The sequence below is a fragment of the Falco biarmicus genome, chromosome 4 (assembly GCF_023638135.1).
Source record: "Falco biarmicus isolate bFalBia1 chromosome 4, bFalBia1.pri, whole genome shotgun sequence".
Lineage (NCBI taxonomy): Eukaryota > Metazoa > Chordata > Aves > Falconiformes > Falconidae > Falco > Falco biarmicus.
Window position 1 is genome coordinate 7431171 of NC_079291.1, and position 22901 is coordinate 7454071.

At 36.1% G+C, this 22901-nt stretch overlaps 1 protein-coding gene across 1 annotated transcript in view; it reads right to left on the reverse strand.

Annotated features, from left to right (window-relative positions):
• ZNF385D (zinc finger protein 385D) overlaps nucleotides 1–22901 on the reverse strand; it is a 442255-nt gene that overhangs the window by 271600 nt on the left and 147754 nt on the right. The gene's annotated exons all lie outside the window — the stretch shown is intronic.

Here is a 22901-nt window from a genome sequence, read left to right on the forward strand (position 1 = left end):
ACAGAAATACGATTATATCTTTTCTTTCATTTCCTTTACTCTTTGCAAATCAGCTACCTAACTGGCCCAAAGCAACGGTCAAATTATGTTGACTTACTGTATTTGTTTAGCAGAATATGTAAGACTGTGCAGTACCAAATTCCTTGTTATTTCTGTCTAGTAGAAAGAGTATTTCTAATGCTGTTCAGTCACTGCCGGTTAGCATCATGAATGTGGACACCAACTGGAAGTTAAAAGCAATGTTATTTTGGTATTGGGTGGCTATATGAATTCAACAAAAATCTCGATTTATCTTGAGAGCAAATAATTTATTGAAGCATAAATAACATCACATATTTATATAGCAAGTTTAGTTTGGCATTATCCTAAACACACATTTAAACTGTTAGGTTGTTTGAGATAATGATGCAAGAAATAGATGGGAAACCCCGAGTATTAAATACCTGTGCTGATGCCCCCAGAGAGCAAGCTGATAAGACACATGGATTAACAACTCCACAGCTCCTGGGAGTCTCAGAACTAGTTCCTAGCATATACAGTGACAAACACAACATTAACAGTTGAAACAGTGTGAAAGTGAGCATTTTCATATTAAGCCATAAGCATGTGGAGCACTGTATATAGGGAAACACCATGGCAACCTAGAATACTGCTTTAGCCATGTTTCCAAACACACGGTAAACATGTTATTTCACAGGGAGAACTTCCAAACTGGAAAAGTGATATAAATAATTCTTCTTTGAAGATAAGATAAAACTAACAAAAAGTATATTGCTGGTTTTAAGAGATATTCTGCTTTCAGAATTAAGAAAGAACAAGCACAATCTATCACTCCCCAGAGCCATGAACACTGATGAGTGTGCAAGAGCTTTTGAGCTCAATGTCACAACACAGAGATACTTCCAGCCTAGCGGCAAAAAATATGTCTGCTTACAGCCATGGTGAGCACTAAGGCCAGGTGAAATACCAACAAGAACCCTCAGCCTTGTCTAAATTGAGGAGAAAAGGGCTGAGCTTAAATCAGAGTTTTCTGATTATGAATGTAGAGTTAGAAACTACAGCTGAACCTAACTACATGTTATTTTGGGAGAAGAGAGAGCTGGGCCAAGCAGCATATTACAATAGGTCAGTATGTAGACAGATTGATTATTCCAAACCAACACTTTACAGATGTCTTCATTTGATAGAAGCTTTACCAGGTTTGAAAGGAGGTCATTAATAGCATTTAATAACCATCCCATACTCTACCGTCCATTGAAACTGAAGGTAAAAGGTTCTGACCTATGTGCAGTTAACAACCATCAAAAGAAATGCTAGAACATTCAAAAGTTATTTGTGTTGACTTCACAGGTGAGTCTCTTCTCCAACTGAAATGTTACTAAAGCCCACGACTATAGGGGAGTTGGAATGCTCATTGATTTTTCTACGAAATACATTTTGGAATATAATTTCATTTTAATTTGAAACAAAAACTTTAAATTCTGATTTTTCCTATGGAACAGAACTTCTGTTCTTCATCCAGCTCTCACATGGTTCTGCTTGTCTTGGGGATTGTCCAGAATAATGCTGTTCATTATAGAAGAGTGGTGAGTCTCAAAGTCAAGTTAAACTGGCAGCCATGTCATTTAAGTACTTACATTTTTAACTTGCTGAAATAATCAAGTACTTATTGAAGATTTTTAAGCTCAAAAAAAGTTATTTTTATAATTTTGTTTTTTACAGGAAATCTGTCTAGCAGCATCACTATACACCAGCTGCAGCTATGATTTCTTATGTCTTAAGTTTCTCTAACAAATTGGTCCTCAAAAAAGGAAATATTTACCATGTGGGTTATTTATGCTTAACACACCACTTTCGCAGAGCTTCTGCAAGATACAACACAGCCTTTACACACTTGGGCACAATAAGTGTAATTTTGCTTGCACCACCAATGTCCTGATACAAACATCTTCTACTTGGAAACTAAATAATTTCAGACAAAAAGATCTTCTGCTTATGCAGATAGAAGCTACACAGACTGCAAATGGTAAAAAAACCTGCAAACTAAACCCCCAAAAAATAAACCACCAAAAAGCAGTAGAAACCTTTTTACAAATAGATGAAGAAAAAATGTGAGATGGGATTCAAGTAAAAGAAATGTTGTCCAAGCCTTAGTTATCTACTACAGTTAACTATAACATTCTGCCCAGATATTTGTATTATAAACTTTCTGGGAAAGTTTTCAAATTGGAAATATGAACTGTCAACTCTTTAGGAGCAACCTTCATAATTTTTTATTTTAGGAGTTGTGAAATACACGCATGTCACACACTCAAGTTTCTCCCTGTGAGCACAAGGAATGATTTTAAATGAAAACAAAGGCCTCTAGAGTAATTTTTTTGTCCCAGGGTACTATCAAGTTGCTGCATGACAGGGACACAGCCTCCTGTAGGTCCTGAGCCATATCTGGTAGCTCTGCGATGATACCTCACTAAACAAGGGCACCTCTGAAATGGCAGAAGATACCTATGTTAGTAGCATAATTGCTCCAGGCTTCTAGTAGTAGCAAAGTTCAGCAATGCAACAACCCACAGTAACTTCCAAGTATAACGAGATGTGCTGTTGGTGACTTTATGTCTTAAGCTTCATCCAGTCTTCTGGTGAAAATATGATTTAGCGAAGGCTGGCGGACATTCAGCAGAAAAAAAAAGAACATTCATTTCCAATCTCTCAAACCGGTTTCCACTAGATGCCCTACACATGTCATATCACATAAGGAATAATATCCCAGTAACAATTTTGAGCTTTAGTACTTAGAAAAAGGATTTGTATGTTTGATTAGACTCCCTTTGGCATACAGAGTCAGAGGCCGAGTTAGACAAGACAAAAATCTGTTTGGAAGGATGATACTTGTTAGTTTAAAGAAGAAAGGGTGAGAAAATTTCACAGTTTTGAAATCTTTCTGGGCAAAATCTTACTATTTGCTGTTGTAACTACACAAAAGGAAAGAAAATAAGCAGCATTAGTGTATGAATCACACTGCAGCGCATACACTGCACACGTAGCAAAAAATATCTGGACTGCTCAGTTTCTTTTACGTGGCCTTTTCTGATACTCATGAAAAATTACATTTTTTAGCACTAACAAAAGTAAAACTCTTTGTAATGCATGCCCTAGCTACACAGTACGTGACAACTTAGCCAGTGGTGAATGATACATTTATTTCTGTAACTAAGGGCATGAAAGCGCACGTCTTTCAAACACTGCAGGTGGGCAAGTTCCTGATTTACAAGGCATATTTATTTATAGCATAGGACATAATACAAGAATCCAAACAGCTTTTAGGCCAAACGCAAATAAAACTAAATAGGATATGGAAAACTCTTCTCTTCCCTAGTAAATTGTCTTCTTTTTAAAGCAGGAGGAACAAGGCAGAGGAGATGAATGTTCTGGCAACGACAATACATAGAATCACATCAGAGGTCGTTTCCATTGTATTATCTGTGGTCATCTGCACTGCTCCATCACCTCATCAGGTGCACAGGATAACAGCAGTCTGTCTAGTTCATGTCATTGCATCTTTCAGCCAGATTCAATCTGAACTTGATTTCACAGAATGTAAAATCACTGCTATGTTTTTAATGTAAATGGAAAAGTGTATGCATTCTGGAGAACAGGTACTCTCTAGGACTTGAACATTAAACAAACTATGAATTTTGTCAGTAACACTAGCAGCATTCTAGCACTTGATAAGCTAATGGAAACATTAAAGCCATCTTGTATTTTCATCTCTTCCACTAGGTATGCTTATTTATAAAAGATACAATTTTGTATTTTTTTATGGTTTTATGTTCCTATGATTATGCAAATCTTATTTAGACAGAACAGAAATCCTGCAACTGAGTGTCAAAATGGCCTTGCTAGATTTTAAAACTATTCTATCCTAAAGAACATTTAAGAAACAACAGTATCGAGGATTTTTTTCCTTCAAAAATGTCTAACATTCCCTGCCAAATTGGCAAAAACATGACATGAAGTCAGTGTTGCAAATTTATTGTAAATTAAAGCGCTTTCCTTCTTTTAGCTATGCTACATTGCCTTCACTGTTATTGCTTAAATAACAGTGACTGCCTCTCCCTTTTCTGGCTTGCCTCTTGTCACTTCTTGTGATGAAATCTGTCAAACTATTAAGCAGGAACATGTTTTTCCTTTTGCTGCCACTGATAGCAGGAAAAGCATTTGCTGGTTTAGGTAAAACATCACAAATGACCTTTCAGGTATCTGATGAAAATATCTTCAGATTTTTATCTTTTCGTTTTCAGTTCTAATGCAAAATGATTCCTAGAGGTTAAGTACTGAAGCATTAACAAGATGCGCTGTAATCTACCACTCTACACTATGTTGTAATTCTGTGTACATAAACCATCTAAAAATTACTCTCTCGTAGTATATGTTTTTTAAATAAAGGTAAGCATTGTTCTCCTCCACCATCAGTGCTATAAAGATTCTACCACCTCATGCAAAAAATGACTCCTATTTCAACATGGCAAGTATATTAGAATATGATTTTCAGATCTTGCAATTTTATCTGAAAAGGAAAATAAAAACAACACTCCTCTCCCTCTGTTGTGGTAAAGAGTTCTGCACGGTGCCATCAGGGGTCCGGTAGCCTGCAGAAAGCTCATACCCTTACAGGACTGAATCTGTACAGGGGCAGAAAGGAAAAGTATGAAAGACTTGGCTGTGCTGGTTTAGCACCTTCACTTTAACCGCAACAATTGACATTGCTGTACCATCCAATGTCTTTAATCAAGGCTGTAGGTCTCTCGGGAGTAAATCTGTAAATGTACACGTTCATTTTGATGGCTTACTATTGTTCAGTTTTAAACTGCTCTTTTTCAAAAGAAGTTCTTATAAACAAGCCTGCCTATCTCCAATAGGCTATTCAATTTAGACATTCCCTCGGTAGTCAGCTTCTTCCAGAACTCCAGAAGGTTTTGATGAGAGAGATGGAGGAGGACAAAGTAAATGTTGTAACTCTGAGATGACACTTCAAGGTAAAACACTTCATGTAATAACATGCAGATATAAGTCTAAAACAGAAGCACCCAAGGTGAGCAGAATTTACGCAAATGAATAGGCAATAACAGACAAGAGCAGATGCGGAATAAGCTCATCTAATGATAAAAAAACTCCATAATGAAGATGAAGAGCTTAAACAAGAACATTAAATGAGAACAGAAAAGCAGTTTCATGATTAAAATAGAGGAAGACAGGCTTCAGTTGAAGGAAGGGACATTAATATTTGTAACTGGAGATGAAAGGGTTACAACACTAAATCAGAAGATAATAAGGAACACATGTAGGGACAGAAATAAAGGCCAAGAGTTAAGAGTAAGAAACCATATAGATGAACAGTCTCAAAGAATACATAGTAAACAGGCAAGCAGGTACTGTGAATGCTTTGGAAGAAAAAAGGAGTTTCCAAGCAGCACGGATGTTCTCATTGTGCAGTGCTATTGAGGAGATCATTCAGACTCAAGTTACTGTAAAGGAGCGTAAAAAAGACAAAAGTCAAGTGTATCTATAGTGAATTTATGAATGATGTCATAATTTCATATTTAACTTGTGCCTGAAACACACCAGTATTTACTTTAAAAACGCTAGGATGCAATGTGTTTGGCACATGATTCTAATTTCTCCCAGAATACTTACGGCAAAGGAGCTTGTCTGCCAGCTCTCTCTGAACTCCCTTTCTCCTGATCCCACTTGACAGATCATTACTGAGATGTCTCAGGAGACAATAAAAGCCCTGGACCAGAGGGCCTATAGGGCACCAGATTTAGTGTCTTAATCTGCTGTACCCTCTTTTTTGTGTCCAATGTCTTCGCAATAAAGAAAGTATTTTTTCACACCGTGTAGTGCTAGATCACTGTGGATGCTACCATACGCAACTAATAAAATTCCACGCATCTGCTATTATTCTAAGTTTTGCTTTCCACAGGAACATTTCAATAGCCAGGCTAATTAGTATCTATCTCACTGCAACACAATTTGGTTTCAATATTAATTTAGATCTGTCTCTGTGTGTGGTGCATGTTTATATTTAACAAATACGTGTGACCTAACCTTAGGAAGCAAGCTGAGATCTATCAACTTTCACCACAGAAAAACAATCCACTTAAAGAAATGCAAGAAAAGCCCCTGAGCCTCCCTTTCAAAGCAGTATGTCACACTCAAGAACATGAAACCATCTAACAAATAGTTTCATTTGGTGGACAGAATTTAGTATATTAGTTACTCAATCTAGGCCAGCAGGTAAACTGTGAAAGATTTGATGGTTGAGAATTATGATACAGACGAAAATTTTTAAAATGCCAATAGTGCTGTATTATTACAATTTTCACTTTAAAATGTAAAGCATTCAGTGTAAACCAGGCCTGAGTAATTACGAAAATGTAAGTACATCCTGTGTTAGAAGTTATTATACTAAGATCCACTTACTTCTCCTTTGATGCTTTATGACATGTTGAGGGTAGATAGGACTTCTTCATATACGCTTATTAAGCATATCAAAGTTTATAGAGAGGGCACTGTTTATTAGAGCTCATATAGTTGTAAAAAATCATTAAACATTGTAGGATGTAGGATTGCAGCTCTCTGTAAGTGGCAGCATGGAGTTTTGGCAAAATATGGCAAATAAATCTAATGCTATCAAAAGCACAGTAAATATAACTATAAATTGTTCCATGCAGTTCATTGCACAAGCCAGACTTAACCATCCCTAATTTTAACCACTGTGGTTACAGTTAAATCCTTGTGTCATTTATGTTGAATGAAGATACTAATGTCTCTAACCCACGACTATTTAAAAAACATATATTAGTATATAAATGTCAGCTGCCTCCTTTACAGTTTGAGTTATCAGCCTTTACACAAACTATTTAAAAGCTGGGGCTAAATTTTCCAAAAAGCCATTCTTGGATTTGAGTGGGGTTTTTTGGCAAACTTGTACCTACCGGCAGCTGTAAGGATGACTCAATTATTTGCAAAAGAGTCTGTATACATAGATTCCCAATTACTGTGCTATAAATAGTCTCATGCTAATAGGTTATTTTGCACTGACTGCCTCCTCATTCATTCAAGGTAGTTGGTGAGCAGCAGCACAGAGAAGTTCATGGAACAGTTAGTTCTGAAGCTGAAATATTTTTGTTTAGGTAACACTTAAATTACAATAAATTGTCATTGGAACAAAAATGCAAAAAACCCTATTTAGATCCACTTATATGGCACATTTGAGAAGACTAACTCATTTCTTTACAGTGACAAAACAAAGCATCTTCCAGTTTTGATAATACCAAAATGTTTTTTGTTATGCCACAGAAAGTGTAACAATAAAAGAGATCAGTAAAGTATGTTGAATGTAATATGAAGCAGAAAGGGGAAAATTCAAGTAAATTACATCAGAGGCAGTAAAGGCAGGCAGTTTAAACAGGAAAAAATAGTGAAGTTCTGAGAAAATATGGCATCATATAATTTTACTTTCTTTTTGCATTAACATGCAGTTCATCTGACAAAAAAAAAATCTCCCTTTTTTTCCTCAAGTGACAGATATTCTATTTCATTTTTGAGTATGGGCTCCTTAAGGTTTTAAATTATCAGCTGCTTTGTACCTAACTTTTTTCTTTTTTTAAGGAATGACACCATGCATTTCTTTTTACGATCGCATAAGCAGACCTCCTTTGCCTTCCATTACTCAAATGGACTGTATAATTTCAGGCTGTGCAAGGCTTCAACATCAATATAATTTTTTAAAATATTCAAAGAACATTGTATATCAACCCTATTTTTGTAAGAAATCTTCTCCTACCCTTTGAAAGACGTAAACTGCTGCATATATTAAGTATTGATTTTTGTAGATGATTAAATCTGTCCTAGTTACAATAAATACTATTTTTCACCCACCACAAAATGACAGTAAAAATAACTGCAATAATTTTAGTGGCAATACTTAGTTTTTCCTTTATAATGTCAACACAACCATCGTAATACTATACCGCCCTAAGTTCTGAAACTGTCAGCATTCATGAGTGTAACATTAGCCCGTGTCACTAAGTGGTTTTAAACATCTTTCATTTGATGCAATCTAATCTGTAGATCTCCTACATCTCTGTGAGGTTTTTTTTCTCTTGGAATATTCTCCTAACCATGCTGATTGTGACTCCTGATCTGCCTTGTTTACTAAAAATGTATTTGTATTACTAATTTTCCTCTCAAAAGAATTGCATGCAAACTAGTTTGCAATTCTGCATCTATTAAAGCTGAAATTATTACAAGAAAGCCTTACTTTAACTTTTGTATATTAGGTGGGTTGTAACTTTTCAGAGCTAAACAAAACTGTCTCAGCCTTGCCAGACAATCATTCTCTCATGCCTAAAGCCTTCTCTGAACAAGAAACCGCCAAGGATTTATCATCTCTAGTTTTCTTCTTGTTCTATTTTCCTTCTACATTTTCACTTTATTTTCTAATCCTGGGCCATAAACTTTAATGAGATTAGACCACCACCTCTTCAATGAAGAGGCAGAGCAAAAAAATAAAAGCAGTTGAAAACCACACCAGCTTAAAGAAATGTTAAACATTTTTCATTATCACACCATGGTGACAAATTAGGATCTCTTTCAGACTGCTTCTAAAAATAAATAGTGCATTTACTTCACCCTCTCAACTCACTTCTCCCCTTCCATCATATAGCTGAGGGTTGGGTTTTGGTTGGTTTTGTTTTTTTTTTTAGTTACATACCTTAAAAAGCAAACGGCAGGTATTCCACTTCTTAATCAGTACAGAGTTACAGTAATTGTGTGGCAATTTGATGATAAGAAAAGATCCTTTAGTTGGTGTGAATTGTAATGACTGTAATCTTGTTTTATGCATTTTAAACTGTAAAAGGAAGAAAATCAAAGATCTCTAAATTATGGTGAAAAAGTATTACTCCTGAATGTCAGCCAGTTCAGAAAACAATTTTGGCAAACAAAGCACCCAGTTTTTTCTACAAAATCACTCCATCTTAAAAGTCATTCGCTAGCCATAAGCAGAACTCCAGCTTCTGGGTACAGCTTTTATGGTTCACCCAGCTCAGCTACCAGAAGGTATGCTATTGCACACACCTGAAAAAAAGAGGTAAAGCTATGGCCAAAACTTTTGCAACATGCTATAACATGGCTGCTCAGATCTCTTCTCATCACAAATAAAACTATAGTCTTTACCTTCTGTGAGAAGTTATTTTTCATCACTTCTTGATGTTCCAGTGGGTACACCTTCAAATGCCAATTTATCGATTTCTCCTGAAAAAGTCTTCTTAATGTTTTTTGAATCATGTTTATAGGTGGAATATGACTTATAAAAAGCCATAACTGTGACCTCAGCAGCCACAACAGCAAACAATTTTCCCCAGATATGTGATCATATTACTATGCAACATCATTTTTGACAAACAGCAAATCAGTTTGATTAATGTGAGTTATCCTGAATCTTTGAGTCATTCATTCCCACTGCTCCAAGTCTTCTGGAAACAGCCCTTATTGTTTCACATCTCTGAAAAGTTATGAAAAAGCTTCCAGAGGTGTCTGACCGTCCGCTCAGTACAAAAATAGACTGACTTCCAGAGCAAGGCTCAGGCTTTTCTTAAACATGGATCAGTCACGGCTTTCAGACCAAATACCTTGCTACTTTCATGGCTCATTGATAGTTTTCATATTTATTTACTGACAATCCTCTGTCTTTCCAAGATCTGGACAGAAATTAAGCTTGATTAAAGAGTAGGAAGATGTTTGGCACAGGAACAGTTGTATTTTTTTGCCTCCCTTTTCACACAGACCGCGCTGTATCCCACAGCACTGGGCTGCTGCAGTCCACCCTCAGCTTCACCAAAGATCTCACTGAGCTTTCTCTCACGAGCCTGCCTGGCTTCTCACAAATAAAATCTCATGTTATGTTTATAAAGAGCCCTCATGCTTCCCACATGTCAAATACATATAATTTTGAAATACTGTGATAATGCAAACAATGCCTTATTTTTTTTAAAAAAAAACCACCATATTTTTATTAAAACTTCAACCATATACCACAATTCCATCTTTTTGGAGACTGCTTTGTCCTTTCTAAAAAACAGTATAGGTATTTTTAAGATGTTGTCATAGCAACTAGTGCACATAGGTGGTTGTGTTTTGGTTTTTTTAAAAAAGTTGGAAATTTAATCACAATAGTCCTTATTACATGTTACAGGAACAAAGTTTCAAGTTTTTCATTACAAAATATGTACATAAAACATGGGATGTGTACCTGCATTGAAGCATAAAGACACATGCATATGCCAAAAAATATGGTATGTTACATACATCATATTACACAGATTCTAAACGAAGTACTGACATCCACATTTATACCACACATATTATGGGCCACCAGCACATTAAAAGATTATAGCAAACATACAAATTTACATATAGTAGTTACTATGACAACATCTAAAATGATGTGCAATATGATCCAGAGAAACACAGAGTACCTTGTAGAAAGAGCTAATCTTTCAACATTTTTGTGTCTAAATTGAGCATCTACAATTATTTCTGCACCCCAAGCTGTGAAAGCCTCTCAGAGGTAGCATCAGCAAAACAGGAAACCAAACTCCTAGAATACAGTAATTGTTCTAAAGCATTATTATTTTTAACCTGGAAATATTTGATCAGTTTTTGCTTTAGACTTTTATAGGAAAATCACAGGAACCTGATGAAAAACAAAGCTGGTAAATTAATATCTATGGATAATTCAGTACAAGCCCTGATTGAGGTAGGCATAATGGTGAAAATATTAATCCCAACGTACCAGTATGAATGTTTATTAATAGTGTAGAGGAAAATTTTCTTATGTCTCTTTCTTATCTTGTCTTTTACCCTTGAGAAGTACCCTCAGTAGCATACCACTATATTCTAGCTTGTTTCTTTTGTTTCCTGAGAACACCTGCTCCATTAGTACTACCTGCTTAGCACTAAGAACATGCATACATACCATTCGGAATTGCAGCTAACGATGTTTTTCTTGTGTCTAGCTCAAAAAGAGGAATGCAAAGCTCACGATTCGATAAAAGGTTTCCTATTCAGGACCATACTTCAGCACGTTCCTTAACTTAAAGCAAGAATTTAAACACCATTCCAGTAGCATCAAAGCCATTTAATTCAGTCATTTCCTAGTCTTTTGAGTGCTTTATTTCACAACCCAGTACCGCTCTTCCATTACGTGTATGTGTGTGTTGTATCCTTTATGCCAAATCCCACAGTTGCTGCAAACTGTCTTAATTCTACTGACTACAAGAGAGGTAGGTTGATATGTACCAGCCTAGATCTGACCTTCTGTCTTGGGGGTTACAAACTGTATTAAGACTTTCTAAGACTTCCTAATTCCGATAGGAGCAAGAGCCCAGCACAGGAAGGAAGACGACAAGTTAAAAACATGTTCCCTGGACACAATACAAACAAGAGGTAGACATCAACAGATGAATAACTGGTTTTGTCATTGGTTTTTAAACAAATGGCATCTATTTCCCACAAATAACATCTATTTCCAATGAATTTTATATATATATATATACAGACACACATATATATATATATATATGGGTTTTTTTAAGCGCAAAATACTTGTCCAGAGGTGTGGGGTACCCTCTATAAAAGGTAAAAAGACACAGAAAGATCTTAAGAGTATTTCTGAATCTTTCTTAGTATGAGCTGGGAACAATCACCAGTGCAGTTATGATACTTTGTTTTCCACAGGTTTCAGCAGTGAACCACATCCAAACTGTTCCCAGGAGCACAGTGAATTATTTTTCAAGATTTGATTTATTCTTGCTGGTAACTGCTATAATTTATGATAGATTCCATTTTGTCTACCCATGCTTATAAAACAAGCACATGTAAGCAGAAATCATCTAACAAGACTGAGCATTGCAGTGGGAAAACAGTTTGGAAAAGGCAGTTATTTTGTAATGGCTAAACTTTGTGAAGGAATGGATGGACAATATTACAAGAAGAAAAAAAAGAGATATATGTGTTGCATTACTATTCAACTCCTCATTTTTATATTACTGTCACATGCACTAGCGACACCAGCTAGTGGAAATGCTCTTCAATTTGAAAGCCCAAATCGCTGCAAACAAGCATCAGTAAAAAGAGCTGTGGCCTGTTCTGGCCATCCTCTAAGAGCTTGGAGATGCCAAATATCTCACTCTCAAACCAATTATCAAAGCAGACTATTATATCCTGTGAATGAGAGAGATGGATTTTATCATAACAAGGTGCTCCCTACTTTAATTCCACTGTGCTGTGATCAATGACATTAATAAGTGGCATTAAAAAATATTACCATAATAACAGATAAGCTGGATAATTACACTAATTAAAACATACTCTTGGTGAGACGTACCTACAAATACAGGGATTGGCATGTAGTAGACACGGAAACAATGAAATTCTGACGATTGGTTTACAATGATAAAAGATAAGCAAGAAAACAGCAATGGCAGTGCAAGAAAGACTACAACAGAATTATCAACCTTTTAGAACCCATCACTTTTAAGATTTGCCTGCTTACACATAGATGAGACATTGAATCTTTCAAAACAAAGATGACGCCTGAAGTGAGCATCACAGAAGAATTGCAAGTTACAGGGTTGAGGTTCTCTCCAGCTTTAAAAGAAGAGGTTCCTTGTTAAGCTACTGTACTTCTGCACTACCCAGATAATTCATTTTTTCATTTCTGATGCAACTTAAATAAGAAAAGTCAGGGTTTATTTCAGCTGTGATCCTTCAGTTCTGAAAGATGTCTACTGTTCGTCTTTGTCTAGGCTCCTATAGCTCTGCCCCTTCAGCTGACCTAATTAAAACTTTTTTGCATAGATTTTCATTTGCCTATTAATGAGACTGCATTGATGCTGACTGTTTGGTAATATTGAGAAAGCTCAGAGAAAACGTACTTGACAGTACTGATGCTCAGCTTTGACACAGAGTGATCTAATGAGGAAACAATTTGAGTCAATGCTTCTCAACAAAAGAATGTTGCACAGATTTTATTTTCTAAAATAATGGAAGACAATCTGCTGCTTCTTAAATCTACATTTTATTAGTTTAACCCTCTAAATTACTACGAAAATATTTTAAATATCCAAACAGATGGCAAACTCAGACATTATACTTCTCAGCCACATTCCTGAATGATGTCTGTGGAAATTACATATTTTAGTTACAGTTCGTCAGGTCTTCTATAGGTTGGTATCCTATAGAGTCTCAATATAACCCTGTTACAGTCTGAACTGAAAATTTCACTATGATCCATTCAATAATTTACATGCAATTGTATTTCCCTAATGTTCTTTTCCTACAAATTATAATACATGTATGTATAAAATAACTTAAGGAAAGCTTAGGAAAGAGGAATTTCATAGTCTGGTTTAGAAATTATCTTGAAATACATTAAAATATATTGTGAAATACATTCAGACCACCAGCTGCAAATAAGGGAAGAAATACCAATTTACAGTAGAAGACACATATACACTGAGTTTGTCAATCAACACTAGGTGGGACAAAAGTTCCTTAATGCTGTAGTTACCAAAGCAAAACTAGAATAACCTTGGATGTCTTCATTCAAAGTATTTTCTTTAAATCCGGGAGATGGATTGGCAGATTGGAAATACAGAAAGCAAGACAAAACTTCAGATGAAAGGAGTATAACCATTATCATGCTCCATATGGATTAACTGTCTGCATTCTGCTCATGCATGAATGCATTGTCTCTGCCTCAACGCCATGTGTCATATCTTCACATCACTTGCACACTTGAAAGCACACCTTCATATGTGACTGAAATAGAAGCTGGCTGACAGCAGTTTGTCCTGCACAGCTTACCCTTCTTTTGTAATCCATACTACTTGACAGTGCCATGAACACTATGGCACAGGTTGCCATCAATGTCCATCTCTCTATTTCACCTGGTAACACGATACTAAGAACAATCAAGAAAGAGTTTAGGCAAATGCCTGTTCCACACCTGTGAGCACAGTGCTTTCCCTGGCTAACGGCCAAAGGATAGGAGAGGCGGCTGCTTACTATGCGAGGCTCCTTCTGATATCCTCCAGGAAATGCCACCTGCCAGCTCACTTCCAGTTCTGACTTACTAGGGTACTGAACAACCAACTGGACAAGGCCTTGAAAGAAGCACCAAAAGATGGAAGAAAATTGACAGGGGAATGTAATCTCTCCACCAAATCCCTGGACTGCAGAGAAAAGGTGAGGAACAAATCCAAGTGCACAAGTTGATCTGTCAATGAAGGAAAAAGATCCTCATCCAAAACTGCAGTTAGCACAACATCCAACCCTAAGCTGCTCAAAGCAGTTGGCTATTTATCCTGTGCCAAAGGTGTGTGGGGACAAGGGGACAGTCCCCTGCACAGAAACCTCCCCCAGTGTAGGAAAAGGAACATTAATGGATAAAAGACATTTTTCCACGCTTCCTTTCCTGAGTATCAGTTACACTTTCCAGGCATCCAGAAAGCAAGACATCAAGAAAATTTATGTTCAAGTTTTGGCATTTCTTTGTGTCCTGCATCATCACGGAATTTCAGAAGACAGGCAGACAAGGAAGAAAAAGGACGGTCAGAAAAGGGAAATAATCTGGGACAGAAGTCCATGATTTCATCTTCAAAACATTTTGGAATTGATTTAGCCTCTTTCTGCCTTTGTCTTGTAAAATTATTCAGATTTCACTAAGCCAGAGGGAGACAAACTACTCTGTCTTCAGTGGTCTTTTCATTGCATCCTATGGATCAGTGATGGCCAACAGATGAAGTCCCACAAGGAAAGCAGTCCTATAAATTCACTCTTTTTAATCTTTAAAGCAAAGAAACAGTCTTTGATTTTCAAGAGGATAAAGGCTAGATCAGAACCTTCACCTGGTATGCAGGTATAGACCAGCTCCAACTCAGATATGGAGACTGCAACGCTTTTGCTGCTTTCCTCAACTTCACTGGAAGACGTTACAAAAGTATTCTGACAATAACATTCACTTTAGTAACTGGTGTGGAAAACAGGCATTTAGGAAAGAGAGACTGGTTTTTAAAATCAGCTTTTCTGACAGTCTGCCGAAAAGAGCCATAAAAAGTAACTCCATCTCCAAAAGAAGAACAGCAAATTCATTGCACTTGGTTCATATTTGGAAAAACAAGTAAGAAATTGGTAAGTTTTTCTTAAGTCCTCTAAATAAGGGATGGGTCTCGTTTGTACATATGTATATAAATATATAAGTATGTATACACATGCACATTAAATATAGGTATGTACTTTTTATATGCACAGAGTATCTCATACTGAAAAATAAATAATAATTTAAAAAGTTTTGTATCTAAAAGAACAGGAGGGAAAGGTTTTTAACATTCAACCATTCATCTTGACACAGAAATTGCCAGAGCAGCTGACAGACTATAACAAGCACTGCACAGTTAGTGATGTTGAAGCCTGGTATTAGAGACCCCACTGCAAGCAAACAGGCTGTATGGAATATGCCATTCTTTCCTGATGTCTTTTTTTTTCCTGTCGTTAGAAACCTTGTCAACAGAGATGTTGATTCTGATTATAAATAAAACATTAAAATATAAAGAAGTATTTTTCAAAAGTGCATTTAGATGACAAATTGCACTTTATATTTTCACCTGTAATGTATTTTCATTGTACTTGATAGAATTTTTTTTTCTTTTGGTACTGCACCAGTTGATCATTGACTATTGTCAGGGGAAAGACAGACTTACACACCCACTTGTGTCTTTCAAACTCATTGACATCTATTTAACTTATCAAAATCTGTTTTATTATAAGCAAGAATTTTTTTCCTTTGTGATTTTCTTTTTTAAACTTTGGTTTTAGGATTTTAGTCACAATTTCAGTTCAGCTAAACTTTGTTACACCAAAAATAAAACAGTCCCTCTGAAGCATTATCATACAGCAACTTTTCAACACGAAATTATGCAAAAGGACTCACAAAATATCCAGTACTGTCAGCTTTCTCCTGTTCTTTCCCAGGGACTTAGAGTAAGTGACTTATCGTAGGAATTTTACAAGTAGTAACTTCAAAAGTCCTACACAGAAAAGTTATCTAGCATACATCAGTATTTCTACTTTGGAAACAAATTAGTCTTTGTTTTGGGGGAAAAAAGAAAAAAAAAAAAGGAAAAAAATTGAGATTCATTGTATCCCTTTTATATGAAATAACTGATTTAGAGTAAACATTTCAAAAGCATTCATGATAATCTTACAACCACATACCTGAACTCAGACTGAGTAATATCATGGCTAGACAGGCCTAGACTGATTTCTCCTATCAAAGACTTTTAGATTTTTTTCTATTTCATGACAGAAAGCTGTGGCTTAACAAAATGAGTAAATCAAGCACAATCAATAACAAGATAAAAATCAATAACAAGATAAAAAAATCAAGAAGTGGAGGGCCAGAAAGAAGATTCGTTCACTAACTCTCAAAATGGGTATGGTGATCCTGGAAGAAGAACATGCCAGAACAACAGAGGAAGCATGGGCCCGCTAGAATCAAGTGTACTGTTATAGATTTATTCAGCAAGATGATAACACTATGCTATTACAGTCTAACAATTAACTTAAATAAGGAAAAAAAAACCCCAAGTCTTAAATGTTTTTGTTGCTATATGAAGAGTTGACCAGAATACATGGTGGTTTTTTTAAGTTATCTGGCAACAAGAAAGCTTCAGTTCATGTCAACCTAGAAAACACATCCTTTCAACTTCCAATTTGGAAAGAAAAAAGTGTTTCAGATCAGATTACTTATTTGACCTGGAATGTAACATTTCATACTAGACACCTGTATTAAGAGCGAAAGAAATAGAGGAATAAATTCACATTACTGCTAGAAGAAAGACAGACCAGCTCCTCTCCCTCTGTGAAAAGATATAATGCAAGTTGCTCTCAATTTCTGCAGTTAGAGCTGTTCTGCCTTGATTCTAAGTATGGTCTCTGGAGCAATAGAAGAAAACCAGAACACCATTGTATATCACATTTTACCATTCCTCAGTGCAGCTATGAGAGGATCATACACCTCTATTTTAGGTGGCTTCTTCTCATGCCACAACAACAACCAACATATTTTTAAGTGGGTAAGAGGATTTGTGTCAGATACTTTGAAAACTGCATTGAATAGCCTTTTGCCAGTATTTTTCATTGGCTGCTAGCTTGGAAGAGAATGACAATAGGTGAGTTTTATTCCAGTTCCTTTTAAAGTAAAAAGATTAACAAAAACTTGTTAAGAAACAGAATTGCAAATAATTATGTATGTGCATGTCTATGACTCAACTCTCAATCATTTTTCTATAAAGTCACTGATAAATCGCATGCCAAAGACGGCACAAGCCATAATGCAAAAGCAGTACATAGCTTACACTTCCAAAGACATTACATTCAATATTCAAGAAGGACTGAAATAAAATCAATGCAGTATAACAACCGTATTTTCAAAGAGCTGAAAAAATGAAAATTTATTCAATCACACTGCTGGCATGATTCATCATTTCAAATAAATGAAGCCTCAAGTGTTTTATAAAATAAACTAATGCATTGTCGTAATCCCAAAAAACTTTGAATACTGTCATGAAGCAGAGTAGTTTGGAGCAGTCATCTTCCTCAGGGCTCTTGACCTGGACTAGCATGTTCTCATTGTTTTATATTTACCTTTTATACAGCCTTATATAAAACCCACAGTGAAACAGACATTTTTGTATGTGTAATTACACAATATACATCATATAGTTATGAGTTATTTGTATACTAAGATAACTTAGTTGCTTGTCTCTGATCCAACTACGTACAAAGTAAATCCAACGTGTTTTCTGTACTGTACAGTAGATTGCTGAGATCCCAATGGTACAGTATTACAAACAGTCTAATCAAAACATTTCAGGTTATCTTAATCCTTCCACAACCTGCTTGCTATTTTCTTCTGCTGAAAGCCACTCAAGTTCAATCATTGCAAATGCTATAAAAACCTTGCTGATTTATTTCTGTGCTGGGAAAGTCAATAAAACAACTTATGACTTGACATCTAACACATTATTCAGCCAAGAAACCAAAATGCTGACAATCACTTATTTCAGTCCTGAAGGTCTTTACTTGTAGAGATACCTGCTATATAACACTGTGCTTCTGGATTTATTACTGCATTTAAAAATGAAATATAAAGACACAAAACCCAATATATACAGTTAGGATAGGATAGAACAGAATGCAATAGAATACAATACTGACAGGCCTGGGGCATTGATCACCTCTCTAGAAAGCCTGTTCCAGGGTTTGGCCATCCTCTTGGTAATGAAATGCCTCTGAATGTCCAGACTAAACCTCCCCTGGCACAGCTTTGAACCATTCCCATGTGTCCTATCACTGGATCCCAGGGAGAAGGGATCAGCATGATTCATAGACTCATTTTTCAATATATGAAAATAGTGAAGATATCAATTACATTTAGATGCTAATGCTTATATCCTGGCCAGTCATTTTCACATGTAAAGACCCTTCTACCTCTATACAGAAGTTAAGAGCATTTGTTTTCATTCTTTGTAATGCCTGTCTAGTTCAGCATGAAGTCTGAGTAAAATACAGATGATCCTGGTAACAGCTCAATTGAAAACTGTTCAGGCCATACAAAATCTGGCTTGTCTACCCATACCCAATGCACAAGGACTCAGCACTTCATGCCATAAAACTACTCTGCTCCCTAAAGACAGAGATCAGTGCAGAACAAGGCTGTGCAGCCTCTGGAGTTAGGTGGAGATACCCGATTTATGGTTTCGTGCATTTTAACTAGCCAATATCCAATAATTTAATAAACATAAACACCTCTGAATTTTATGCTTGAGACTCAGACAGAAGTTAAATAAAATGAATAGTTTAATTTACCAGGGATCCTGTTTCAACTTAGCAGCAATCTGCTAGCAGCAAAAATAATATTTGATAACTCATGATAAAAGACTTACAAAGTAACATGCTCATTATGTGGTAGACAGAAGAAAAAGCATATGTATGCATTTACACAACCTCCACCACCACCACCACCCCTCCAATTTTAGCACTGCTTCGCTGGGATATGGGGATAGATCAAACTCCAATAAATGCATTGCAGCATTGTTGCAGGGAAAGAACAAGAATTCAAGGTCCAGATTCAGGAAGGTAATAAACACATTTTTAGAGAGACGGGACCAATTTTTTTTCTCTTGTGGGTTTCTAGCCAATGCTAGGATTTCTTCTATAATTTAGTACTGAAAATTAGCCACCAGCTGGAACATTAAGTTCCATCACACCCTTCCCAAATAAGCAACACCTAAACATTGAAGGTTTCTCTGTAAGACATCCTTTCCAGTCTTACAGCAAAATCTGCTCTTCAAGGTCACCTATCTATCACTGTTGGTGAAAGGCTGAAATGAAAAATCAGGAGAAAACAGTTTGCTTTGAGTCAGTGTATAACAGGCAATTTTTGGGTGAAATTAAAAGTTGACATAATTTTTTTTCAGGTTATATAAAATACCTCATCCAATTCAAAACCAAAAGGTTCTAACGTTTATTTTATTTTCCTTCTGGTCAGGTAAATAAATTTAGAGGGTGGGGAAAGCCTTCTTATCATGATTAAATATTCCCCCCTTACAGCTTCAACAATACTATTTAAAATCACAAAACAGTACTCTTGGCTATTTTTCAGCCAGAGGTATACACCAAATTCCATGCAAATTCATAAATATACTTAGTGAACTTGAAACAATATCTTTTGATAAGTAAACCATTTGACTAAAAAATTAAGTATTCAGCCCTAGTCTTGATTAGTGCAGCAATGTTTTCTCTGTTTCCTCCAGCAGCGTTGCTTCCTCTTAAGATTAAAAAGATAAGTTCTTAGTCTGGTTTTTGATCATCAGAGACTCACTTTCTACTTTCTATTGTCCCCTTCTTCTACCACATTAAATGTTAACTTCTTTTCCTTTTTTTACCTTTATGGCTTTTCATACGTTATCATTTCCCATTTAATGCCAGAGGACACATACCTGTTCCACATCACTAAGTGATGCCTATTTCCTTCTTCTACTGCTTTCAACTCAAAACACACACCTTTGCCAGACCTACTATGTCCACTTATCAGATTCTTACTTCAACTCTGCTTTAATACCCAGAATAGGAAATGACTTGATCACAGGCAGAATGCTCATCTACTGATCCTTAAATTTCTCTTATAAGGAGGATTCTGCCTTACTTTCTAGTGATGTTCCCCTTGTTCCTCAGCCTGCAGAACAGCATGCTGTTAAGACGGACTGGGAGGGGATCCCTGAACCCAGCTTGTGTTACAGGCACCGCTTCTTACTCTGGCTGTGAAGGTTGTCAGAACTTAACAGCTGAAAAGAGCTGATTTTTGTCAATTCTTTTTGATCAGAATGCTCTGATATACTACACAAGGTCTAAAATGAACTTTGAATGTTTTTTTTAATTATAGATAGACACACAGTTGAGACCAGGCATATATATATATATAAATGTATAACTGTTATAATTTCCATCATCTCCTCAGCTCAAAAAAAGTGGAAGACAAGAAGAGAAACTTGAAACAAAATTTACTCTACACTGGTAAACACTGTGAACCAACCAGATAGTCTTGTTTTCAAATGGCGAGTTTTGAAATGGTGTTTTTAATAGTTTTTCATTAACTCGGGCATAGGAACCTAACTGAACTAAAGCATAAGAAAATAATTTGAATGCAGAAGTACTAAAATGACATAAAAATGAAAAAAAGTGACAGTTATATGTTTTGAAGTGGAAATAAATAAAAAAAGATGGTGAAACAGAATAGTCTTTGCCTGACCTATGATAGAAAATCCAATCTTTGCAGTTTTTCACACCCAAGTTCCTAGTTATAGACTAAATGGTGACTGATACTAGGGATAGAACATTAGAAAAAGATCACCAAAAGACCCAGAATTAGTCATTAGAGGTGATCAGAAAAAGAAGGTCAAATAGCCCACACTAAATATCTGGTGCCAGAAAGTAGACAGTGCTGTGATACAGAAGTGAGAAGGACAGATACAAAGGCCAAAATACTTCAAAAAGGGAAGACGGCCAAGAAGATTCACCTCCTGTGATTCACAGACAGGTACCTGGCGAAGCTGCTCCCGTTGTGGAAAATTACACCAGCCAAAATAATTCCTAACATTTTGAAAAAGAGATAAAAACTCGAAGTAATTGTATCTACTGCTAAGAAACTACGGACAAAAGGCACCACCACGTGCTCAAGCAAATTCATCATAGGAACAGCAGAAAATACTGTGATGACAGATACATATACCCATCAATCTAGAAGCAAATGTGCATTCATGTTTATTTAATAGATATTCAAATCAATGTAATGATGTAATGTTATAAACAGACATATTAAAAAAAGGAAAGCTATAGGTAGTAGAGGGCAAAAAGAAATTATTCCCCAATACAGGCATAGATGAACCAAGTATATGGATAAATAACCATATATGAAGACATAACTTGTCAGAGAGAGCAAGTCGCCCTTTTTTAGGCAAAAGTATATTAAATCATTGGTTCCACATAGCTGAAAGAAGGAGCAAAAGCTCCAAGGAAGAATCCAGAGATAATATTACAGCACCTGTGTTTTCTGTCTTAATTAAAGTATCAGGGTCCTGTCTCCTCTTACAGTTTTCAAACTGCAACAAGCTCTGCCTCAACTTTGTCCAAAAATAAACCCCAAATTCAGAACAGAGCTGACAGCCCCAATCCTACTACTTATGAACCTAGAGAAGAAGAATAGGAGGTTATGGTCATTTATCTAGATTTCCTAAAACAACAGCAACAAACAGTGACAGTAGGAAAACATAGAACCTTTCACTTCTGTGGAGGTGTAGAAACACCAAACAAACAATAAAAATGAATATTTTTCACCACCTACCAAGAGAGACACCTTTGGGGAGAAAGTTAATGCATTTTTTTTTTAATTGCAATCTGTGGTTTCTGGCTTGCACTGCTAGAAAAATAAACTATGCATTATTATTTATTTCACTCTAAGAGGAAGAAAATTTTTTTTTGTGGTCACTTTGGGGCCAAATATAACCCAAGAGACTTTCCTTACGTTGCACAAGTTTAAGGCCTAAAGAGATATAAGGTCTACAGATATCTTGTCTGGGAAAAGACATTAGAACAGTGCAGTCATATATTTAGGGACATCTGAAAAGTATCAGAGATGCTGATAAGGCTACATATAAAAAGGTTAATTCTGCAAAAGAGAGTTCGACCTGAGAAAGACATTATAACAATAGAGTAGAGGTAGACTACAGCAAGACTGAGAACAGCAGCAAAAGAAAATCAGGAATATGAAGATTCTCTGCAATGGCACAAGCACACAGACACAAACTTCATTTTGCTCACAAAGAGAGCATTTTCAGTAGAACGTTATGAAGAGATATCCAAGCAGCCTCAAGTTCATGACCCTCAGTACTATAACAGTAAATATTAAAAAAAAAATGTTATTTTTTTTAAAAAAAATGGCACCTCCTATAAAATCTTTGCCAAACCTAGGGAGCAGTGTTTCATTCAGAACAGGCACCCACAAAAAAAATTCATGTCAGTATGCTTACATAAAGGAAGCAGTTTTGTTCTTTTCAAACCCACTGAATGAAGTTTCATGTCTTTACTTACAGGAAGTCCAGGTCAGCTAAAACTAAGTATGACTCAACTGCCATAGCCAACTGGGGTCTGACAAGCAATATTTCTGCCACTCATTTCCTCTGACAACATGGGGGTTTTTTTCCCAAACGCTA